The 10,671-nt window shown below is 46.4% G+C and overlaps 1 protein-coding gene across 1 annotated transcript in view; it reads right to left on the bottom strand.

The window, feature by feature from the left end:
• The window catches only part of LOC116838107 (ectonucleoside triphosphate diphosphohydrolase 8-like), a 69,950-nt gene that overhangs the window by 41,943 nt on the left and 17,336 nt on the right, over positions 1 to 10,671 (bottom strand). The gene's annotated exons all lie outside the window — the stretch shown is intronic.

Raw genomic sequence — 10,671 nt, 5'->3', positions numbered from 1 at the left:
ACTGCTATTCATAACATAAATGACGGTATTTCTATGTATTTGAGAGAGAGAATTAGCAAGTGAGTTACCGTGTTTCTGATGTGAGTTAAAAATCTCAAAGTATCCATGCATGCAAGGGTAAAACTCAGAACCCTACATTCAGACCTCCCTTAACTGCAGCTGAGCAATGAAAAAAAGGGGATGGGCATAGATAATGAGATGGTCTTGATTGGAGAATGTATTTTTCCATTCTTCTACCACCTCTTTAGGTTAGTCACCACACAGTTCCCATCCATCACACAAAAGTTCTCCACTTCTGTGGTTTCACTCCATTTTTTTTCAATCAAAAATCAATTTCCTACAGTCATCTTCCTCCATCTTCTCTTTGTTTCCTTTGAAGCCTCTATTCTTGGTCTCAGCAACTGCCTTTTCAGGCTCCTTTTGCCTATTTGTATGCATGTTGATTGTTTCATTTTCACAATCTGCTGCTTCAACTCTTTGAATATATATATATCAAGCAAAGCATGTGGCCTCTTGGACCCTGCATCCTATGTATCTTGAGGGGGCATCATATACCTCTTCAGCTGTGAGTGGTAAGAGCAACAAGTCCCACAGTATTCTTGCCAGCAAGTTAAAGAAGTATGGACCGAATGAATGGACTATAAGGTGGATAGAAAGCTGGCTAGTCATTGGCTCAATGGGTAGGTGATCAATGGCTCCATGTGTTTAGTATGCACTGGTATACAGCAGTGTGCCCAAAGTCGGTCCTGGGCTGTTTTGTTCAGTATTCATAAATGATCTGGAGGGATGCGTGGACTGGCACTCTTCAGCAAGTCTGCAGATGACGCTAAACTAGGAGGAATGGTAGATACACTGGAGAGTAGATAGGATACAGAGGGGCCTAGACAAATTAGAGGAATTGAACCAAAAGAAACCTGAGTGATGTTCAATAAGGACAAGAGTCCTGCACTTAGATGGAAGAATTCCATGCACTGCTACAGACTAGAGACTGAGTGGTTAGGAGCAGTTCTGCAGAAAAGACCTGAGGTTACAGTGAAATAGAAAGCTGGATATGAGTCAACAGTGTGCTTTGTTGCCCAAGAGCTAACGGCATTTTGGCTGTATAATAGAGGGGCATTGCAGCAATCGGGATGTGTAATTCCCCTCTATTTGACATTGGTGAGGTCTATCTGGAGGGCTGTGTCCAGTTTGGACCCACACTACAAGAAGGATGTGGACAAAGAAAGATGTAGCTCAGCGAGGCGAGGCAACAAAAATGATTAGGGGCTGGAGCACATACTTATGAGGAGAGGCTGAAGGAAATGGGATTGTGTTTAGTCTGCAGAAGAGAAGAATGAGGGGATTTGATAGCTGCTTTTCAACTAATCTATGAAAGCGTGATCTCCAAAAAAAAGAGGGGGGGATGATCTAGGACTGTTCGGTAGTTGATGACAGAACAAGGAGTAATGGTCTCAAGTTGCAGTCGGGGAGGTTTAGGTTGGATATTAGGAAAAACTTTTGCATTCAGAGAGTGGTGAAGTACTGGAATGGGTTCCCTAGGGAGGTGGTGGAATCTCCTTCCTTAGAGGTTTTTAAGGTCAGGCTTGACGAAGCCCTAGCTGGGATGATTTAGTTGGGGATTGGTCCTGCTTTGAGCAGGGGGTTGGACTAGATACCTCCTGCAGTCCCTTCCAACCCTGGTATTCTATGATTCTATGACTTTAAATGCTAAACCCTTCATCATGCTAATGCAAAATGTAACTACCCACACCTTGCTGTGCCCTTAGTCCTATACCTAGGCCGAAGTTGGCAGTCAGCAACAGTGTCTCATTGTTTCAGGATCACAGCTCCCTGTTCTCCCTGATCCACTTAATTATCCCTCTTTATGTCATGTGGTGTCAGACTGGGTCTTTCTGCATGACCTGATCAGGATGAGCACAGAAAGTGCCAAAGGGGAGAGCATGGGAGCTTTACTGCAGGATGGAGGAAGCACACTAGAGTCTGTACAGTTATTTCTAAAGGAAACTATGCTCTATTCTAATTTACCAATGAGATAAGAACCATGTTACAAGCTCTAATGGTTATCCAGGCCAACCTTGTATCAGAGCTGAGTTCTCTATTTTCTTTTTTTATTGTCATTAAAGTGTAGTATATGGAAATTGGCTACACGATACAAAGTGAGGAAGACAGAAAAGAAAACAAAAGAAAAGAGCAAAGTAGCAAATGAAATCTCCCTACTCTAACGAGCCACATAACCTCAGTGATGTTAGTGTGCGGCTGAAGTCACGTGCAGCTGTGTGAAAGCTAAAGGGAAGATAAATTAATGAGGGCATGTATTATTCTGAGACAGCTCAAGTCCAAAATATCTATAAATCAGGGAAAGTTTCCTGTAGGTTAAAGGATTGTTTTAAAGTAGATTACACTAAACTGCACACAGGCACTCTTAGTGCAGAATACGAGTGTCCACATGGGGAGCTAGTGCGATATAACTATTGCAGAATAATTCCAGGTTATTTCCCTATGTAGACAAGCCCTGAAAGGTGTTACGTTTTCCTTACACATAGAGTTACTACATGCTATAGATCTAGACAAGCCAGTCTCCAAGAGATCTGAGATTACAGGTATATCTGGAAGGCCTAATCCCCTGAGGAATTTGAGATCCCAGATAAATGTTTGGTTAAAATATCTTTTCTGTTATAAAGAAATCTGTTAAATTATACATTCATTTTTTCTTTGCTGCTGCAATGGACATGGGACTGCTCTGTACTAATTTATCAATGATACACTGTGAGACCTGCTTATTGGGATGTTCATAGTTTGACTATATTGAGTTAAATCAACAGAACTGTTAGGAAATAAGCAGGAAGGTGAAAAATGGCACAAGGTAAGACATCCCTCAGCAGCCCCTGAGGGTGGTTACAGGGTAATGGCAGAACCATTGGCTCTGAGGGGTCTGGCTCAAACTTCCGCTGAGCCCACAAACAAGCAGGGCCAACAGCTGGGAAACCAAAAGAACAGAGAGCTCTGGATGGACAAAATGTGGCTCTTTACAGGGGAATGTAGTTGTTGGGGAGGGGCTGTCCAGGCCAGCACCCAGGACCCACTGGTCTGCCTGGCCCACCATCACAGGATGGTTTTGGGTACGATAGACAAGTACACAGACTATTTTAAAGTCTCTCTCTCTCTCTCTCTCTCTCCAAATGCTTTATTCCTACTGTTAAATAAACAATCCTTGGGTGTAAGGAATGCCTGTTTACTGCATTTCCCACTACTCACAGACTCCTGAAGGGAAGAACCACAGGCACTTAACCCAGCTGGCCCTGCTGGGTAAGCCCAGTGGATTTGCAGGGTGTGTAACCCAGGGTCTGGTTTAAGAGCGAGAGAATCAAGTGATTCCACAGTAGGGTAGGTAAAAGCCTGATGCCTTTTACCTACCCTAGGTAGGCCACTCAGAGAGACCAAAGAAGGGACAGAGATGCTGCTAGCCCTGCAATCATGACAATTGCCTTGTGTTATGATTAGAAATGGCCAAGTGGAACAGGGCACTACACTGGAACGCAGGACATCTTGTTAGTTCTGACTCCCCTACTTATGGGTAGCTTTGCTGACAACAGAAAAGGGAGCAGGTTTCCCCATTTTATTTCCTGATTTCTCTCTTTTCTTTTATGAGAAGAATAATTAAAAAAGAAATTCCAAGGAGCTTCTCAAAGTATCACTGATGTGGAGTCTGTAACTGAGAGACATGGTCCCCCCTAAATCATTGAGTGAGTGGTTACACAGCAAGCCAGCTGCTAGGACCAACAAATAATTATTTCATTCAACTTCTTGCTCCCTCTAGTAAAAGTCTCTAGCACATGGTGGGGGTGGTGTAAAGTGCAGTAAAATGCTTGTATGAGTTCTGTATGCAAGATGTTTATACATTGCCCTTAATCCTAAAGGGCCAGATTGGGAACTTTTTCTCCCATCAGCAAGCAGTTACTCGCAGTAGTCATCTCATTGACTTTAATGGGGCTGTTTGGCCCAAAGAGCTTTACAAATGTGTATATATGTATGAATCATTTCACCCACCTCTGAAATGCAGCCGCTTCTGGAGAGGAAAATGTGAACCAGTGAATGGACAGTGATTTATGGTCTTTGATATTTTGTAGCTTAGCTGTTATGAGCAGTTTCCCTCTACTGGAGGGAAACCAGTGGATTCTGGCTTTCTGTCTTGTTCTACCTAAAAGAAACTGCCTAATTGCCTTTTAGTTCACTTTTCAATCACAAATGCTGCTTGGTATCTTTTGGCAGAAAGTGAGAAGCAGTTTTCACTTCAGTAGAAACAGGCAATTTCTTAAAAACAGCTGTGAAATCTGAAAAAAAACCAAGGAGTATCTGAAACTTGGATGGGAGTAAATGAAACCTCTTGTCTGCAAAAAAGTTTTGAAAGTTTCTTGAAACATAAGGAAAAATTTGTGAAAATTCCTTTTCTAAAATCTAAAATCTCAACAATACATTTTGTTGAAAAATGGGAATTTGTAAAAGTTGACCATCTCTGCTTTCTGTCTGAGATTTTCAAAGCTACCCACATGGCTTGCTTTTAAAAGGAACTTGGTGTCCAAATACCTAAGATTTTGCAAAGTGAAAACACAGAGTTTTGCCCAATGTCAACACCTCGAACAACTTAGGTGAGTTAAGTGTGTGTGTGACATGAGTAGGCATGTCTGTGAGACAGTATGTTATTAAGATAAATTACAAGATGTAAAGGAGGCCTGGAGAGCAGAATGATGGGGAAGTTGACAGAGACATACTCAGGGTTGCTTAGTGTCATGAACTCTAAACTATTGTCTGTGTGGTGACATCACAGGCTGCTTGACACCGCACCCAGCTGTACACTTTACCAGACACTGGAATAGGTTACTTTTTTATAAACAGGATTACGGTGTTGCTCTTGGCAGGCTTGCAGGTTTCATAGCATGACTCAGCCAGGAATGAGTCTTAAATATACTGTAGATTGCAACAAGAAAAACAAAGACTATTGGCTAATCATGCTGTTCCTCGTTCAGGTGAGGAGGTGTTTTGCATACTTTCTAAACATTTTCACAGCAGGATCTGACCAGGCAAAGGCAACCAGTCAGGTATGCCAGGGTAAGGGAGTCGATGCTAACTCAAGGTAACCAATCTTTATTGCCACCACTTCCCCATGCCAGGATTCTGTTTGGTACACACAGTAATACTCTGCGGTTCTCTCCTTTGGCTTGAATGCTTTGATCAATTCTGGTCATCCACTGACCCACAATTTCAGGATGTAGCTCAGCTGGGACATCAGAAAGTCCCCACTTCTATATTTTAATCAAAGTCAGGAAAACACTTCATCCCAATCAGTGTGTGGGGGCTGAAAGTTCCAAGATAAAAAGGGTAGGGGGAGAGGAAGGGAAAATAATGAAGCATGAGTGACAGAAATGGGGGGAAAGACCCGGGGAATAGAGGGCAATGGAGATGGATAACTATGGGGACTGTTAAGTTGACGCAGAGCTGTTCCTCTTGCAGGTACTGCTTCGAAGCTGGATCCATTAGTAGTGCATGAAAGTTATAGCCTTGCAACGGGCTGTACGAAACAAACTGGTGATGTCAGTCCAATTCTGCAGGCTCCTCTGTAAGCTCATATTCACACATGCATAACAGTCCTCAAAGTGGGGCCGACTCCATTCAAAATGGCACATTAGGACAGCTATGCAGTATGTCCAAGGCGCATGTGCTGGAATACGCTGAGAAAGCAAAAGGCTCTGGCTTCCCAGATGTGGAGAGGTTTCAGCCCAAGGGTTCATTTACTCAGCTGGGCTGAAATCCTGGTCCCACTGAAGTCAGCTGAGCTGCTTTTCATAAATGTACACTACTTTGTATACCTGCTGGAATAAGCCACGTATAGGAACCTATGCAGCTAGAAGCCTAGAGGCAGCTTTTTGGCTACTGTGTGATTCTAAACACAATCCAGAGAGATGAAGCTAGCAGCACTCATCTGAATTTAGGACACTCTCCAGAAGTAAGTGGCTTGGACCCTATGACAGAGGTGGTTATTTCATCTGCGCATCCCTTTCACATTGATAATATTTCAAGATTGGGTTTTTTAAAAAGACAAGTTCTAGTTCAAAAGGGATTATTTTGGGACTGGTTTCTGGCCTGTATTATTCATGAGGCCAGGTTAGATGATCACAATGGTCCCTTCTGGCCTTGAAATCTATCAATTTTTTGTCATTGTCATTTGTTATCCAATGTAACTCCATGCAAGTTACCAGTGTAATGTAAATCAGAAATATTCTTGGTTTTGTTTGATTAGCATACTGTCCAGTACAAGGGGGTGGATAGCTCAGCGGTTTGAACATTGGCCTGCCAAATCCAGGGTTGTGAGCTCAGTCCGTAAGGGGGCCATTTAGGGATCTGGGGCAAAAATCTGTCTGTGGATTGGTTCCCCGTTGAGCAGGGGGTTGGACTAGATGATCTCCTAAGGTCCCTTCCATCCCTGAGACTCTATGAGAGGGAGAGAGAACACCATGAAGTGGAAATCACTCTTTAAAATGTGGGACACATGGCAGGCAACAACCCAAATATCAGCTTGAGATTTTCCAGAGAGAAATGTAGCATGTCCATGGGTCTGAGGCAGCAGCAGCAGTACAGAGGAAGTGGCCAGAGCGAACAAGCAGACAGTCTGGTGAGAGGTGCCAGCTGGGACTGCAGAAAGAGCATGGCTGGGAGAGCAAGAGCAAGAGGGCTTGGGGACCAAATCATCATCAGACGAGGAGGGCTGCAGGGCTGAGAAGGGGGGAGCAGGGGTCTGGATGGCACCCCCATTTACAGACTGGTAGGACAGCTCCTAGCTAGCAACAGTAACTTATATCTCTGTGTGTGCACATGTAACAAGGGGGCTTGTCCATAGGGGTTGGAGGCCTGGGGCTAGCCAAATCTGATTCCTAAGGAGGCACACCTGGGTTCAGCAGGTCATTCCCTATAAAAGGCAGCAGGGGCTGAGAGAAGGGCAGTATGTCATGGGAAGTTCCCTTCAGGGGGTTTGGAAGTCAGAACTAGAGACTCAAGGTTCAGAGCAGGAAAGCCAGGGAGTCAGTTGAATTGGAGACTACTGGGAGTGAGCAGGCTCCAGCAGAAAGACCTGGGTTGTGGGCTTTCCCTCCTGAGACTACAGGCAGGAAAAGCTTGGGAGGATAAGACATAGGGACTGTGTTGTAGAAATTTGAATTTTCTTTTGGAACTTTATTTATTTATGTGACCCCTGAGAAGGGGTGGTGAATGGACAAGGCAAGTCTGTGTGGCGTCTGGTTAAGAAAACACTGAAGAGTGGGAACCAGAGGCTGGGTGCTGCAGGGCAACCTCTGGCTGTAGGGAGGTCCTCAGGTCATGGGCAGCTTTATTACAATATGGAACAGTAGGTCCTTCAAACAGACAATGCAGTTGGTGGGAGGCCGGAGTAAAATGTTTGGGAACCACTGGAATAAGCCAGCCCAGATCAGGCTAAATGTTCCCATAATAGAATGAGAAATCCCTTCCCTGCTTAGAAATCCAAGCCAGGATTTAAGATACCTGGTATGATAACACTAAACATCTCCAAGTGAATTTATTTAATCCAAAAGTGAGCGACCCGTGGGCTCTGTCTGTGTCCAGCAGCCTCAATGACAAATCCACTTCATCTTCATTATAACTCACTCCTGTCTCCTCTTCCCCATGAGGGGCACAGCAGTGACAATATGGATGGATAAACTAACGGAAGACCTTGCAGAGCTGGAGCCTAACATGGTGTGACTTCAGCAGCCACAAACAGGCTATCAGAAATGGAGGCAATGAGAATGTAATGAATTTCCTGACCCTGTCTAGTGCAGATAGGTAGGACCTTTCGTGGTGTTGCTTCAGCCAAAGATTTGCATCTGTCTGACAGGAATTACTAATATCAGTCACTCACTCTGCTTGCAGGTTCAAGTTGTGCTCAGCAAAGAAACAGCTAGGAAGCCTGTCCTGGATATGGTCAGCGAAAGGAGGCAGATTGTAGACAACAGCAACCTATATGTGGCCCTAGGCATGTGCTGAACTCTGATGATACTGATCAGTGGTGCAGAGACAGAATCCCAGCCAATAACCCATACTGCACCCACTGGTAGGCCTGCATACAGTGCATGGTATATATTATGCTCTCCTCACAGCCCACAGTGATAGCAGCTGAAAGCACTGGTGGCTCTAGGGAGGCTTGCACCATCAGAACAAACAGCACCATTTAGGTTTGGCCTGGCAGTGAGTGGTATGCAATGTGGTGCATGGGGTCCCAGCACCACGCAGGTTTGACACAGCCATCCCTCATGATGGAGGGGCTGCTGAGCCAAAGGTGAGTGAGTGATGTGATGACCTAGTGCATGGGGTTGCAGTGCCATTCACGTTTGGTGCCTGCCACATTAGTGCGGTGAGCGACAGACCTGTCCTGGCCATGCCCAGATCCCACTGTTGCTGCTGCTGACATCGTTGTGCTGGGTCCAAGGGGACCTATCAAGCCAGGAGCCTGGAGGTAGGAGTGGGGTTGGGAATAACACTTCCACTGGCAGTGGGCCAGAGTTCAGGAAGAGGTGGAACAGGAAGCAGCCCCCTAGCCACACATAAGGCACAGACTCCCCCCCATACTTGTGGGGAGGTCAGTGAGCCCACTGGCCTGGGCACTCTCTGACCCAACATCCACCTACTGAGCCCCCCACTCCTTGGTATATTGTGCACCCATTGAAGCGGGAGCTTGCATCTGCCTCTGGATTAAAGAGCTCTTTCCCTGCGTGTCATTTTTGCTTTTTGTTTTTTTCTCTGTCATGTGTAAAGGGAATAATGACCCGAAACGAACAAAACAACCCACCTCCATTTGCAACAAGGGAGATGGGGCAGCTGCCAGAGTTACTAATCCTCTGCAAACAGGAACTCAGCAAGCCAAGAGTCACAAGCTCCAGCAGTGAAAGAGATGCACAGGGAGAACCTGCTTCCCACCCACCATTCACATAGAATCTGGGCACCAGTAGCCAAGATGCCCAGTGCAGGAAATGTGTATTTGACACACAGAGAAGTTACGTTATGTGCAATAACAAGCACCACCTCTGCGTAACGAGCAGGTCTGCTTCTAGATGGATATAGTCAGCAGTATGGAATCAAAGCAGAGACTTTCAGCTCATAAACCAAAACCCCTCCTACTTAAGCTAACCAAAGAGGCCTCACTGCTTTAGGATCACCCACTAGAGCAGTGGTCCCCAACGTGGTGCCCGTGGGTATGGTGGCCCTGCCAGGGCATCTATGTGCGCCCACGTACTGGCCAGCAGACAAGCATCTGCTGAAATGCCACCGAGAAGCAGCGTCATCCAGAGGCATCGCTGCTGAAATGCCGATGATTTTCATTGGTATTTCAGTGGTGACGTCTATTGACGTTGCCACTTCTCGGCGGCATTTCGGTGGATGCTCATCCACCGGCCCTGGTCCTTGGTGGCCAGATGAAAAAGATTGGGGACCACTGCACTAGAAGGACACAAGATTGCATGCACTGAGCTAGGACTCTAAACATGCCTCTCTCGCATTCTGGGGTGAATTGAATATTGTCCTCATAGATCCTGCTAATATAAGCCTCACTGTTTGTTACTGTCAGTGTCAAACCAGAGAAGGGCAACAAAAATGATGAGGGGTATGGAACAGCTTCCATATGCGACTGGGACTGTTCACCTTGGAAAAGAGATGACTAAGAGGGGATACGATAGAGGCAGGGATGAAAGTAGAAATAGGGACTTACCAGTATGGGGCTGGGTTAGGGCTGGCTCTGGCCCCCGGAAGGGGTGGGGCCTCAGGCAGAAAGGGTGGCGATGGGGGTCAGTGCCCTCTCCCTCCCCCGCCGGAGTAACAGTGGCAGCTGGGGGCTCCGGCAGCAGTTTAAAGGGCCCAGGGCTCAGCTGCCACTATAGCCCCAGCCCTTTAAATAGCTTCTGGAGCCTGCCGGGGCCCTGGGGTAGCAGCAGCAGTCAGAGGATCCAGCAGTGGTTTAAAGGGCCGGGGCCGTAGAGGCAGCGGGAGCGCCGTGGCCCTTTAAATAGCCCCCAGAGCCCTGCCGCTACTCCAGCGTTCTGGGGGCTATTTAAAGGGCCCAGAACTCCCCTGCTTCTGCTGCCCCAACTCTTTAAATAGCCCCCAGAGCCCTGGGGTAGTGGTGGAGGGGTTCCAGGGGTTATTTAAAGGACCCAGGGCAGTAGAGGCAGCGGGAGCCCTGGCCCTTTAAAAAAACCCTGGAGTCCCACTGCTACCCCAGGGCTCTGGCAGCAGGTCTCTGGCAGCAATTTAAAGCGTCTGGGGCTACAGCCACTGCTGGGAGCCCCAGGCCCTTTAAATTGCCTTCTGGGGAAGCCGGGCCACCCCGGTACAGTGCACTGGCTCTTGCTGGTGTGCAAAACCAGGGCATACCAGCTTACTTTCACCTCTGGATAGAGGTCTATAAAATCATGACTGGTGTGGAGAAAGTGAATAATGAAGGGTTATTTACCCTTTCACATAACACAAGAACTCGGGCTCTCCTAATGAAATTAACAGGCAGAAGGTTTAAAACAAACAAGAGGAAGTACTTCTTCATACAATGCACAGTCAACCTGTGGAGCTCATTGCCAGAGGATGCTGTAAAGGCTAAGACTATAACAGGGTTCAAAA

This window comes from Chelonoidis abingdonii, chromosome 24 (assembly GCF_003597395.2).
Source record: "Chelonoidis abingdonii isolate Lonesome George chromosome 24, CheloAbing_2.0, whole genome shotgun sequence".
Classification (NCBI taxonomy): domain Eukaryota; kingdom Metazoa; phylum Chordata; order Testudines; family Testudinidae; genus Chelonoidis; species Chelonoidis abingdonii.
Note: the sequence above shows the minus strand (reverse complement) of the source record. Positions and strands in the feature narration are given on the sequence as shown.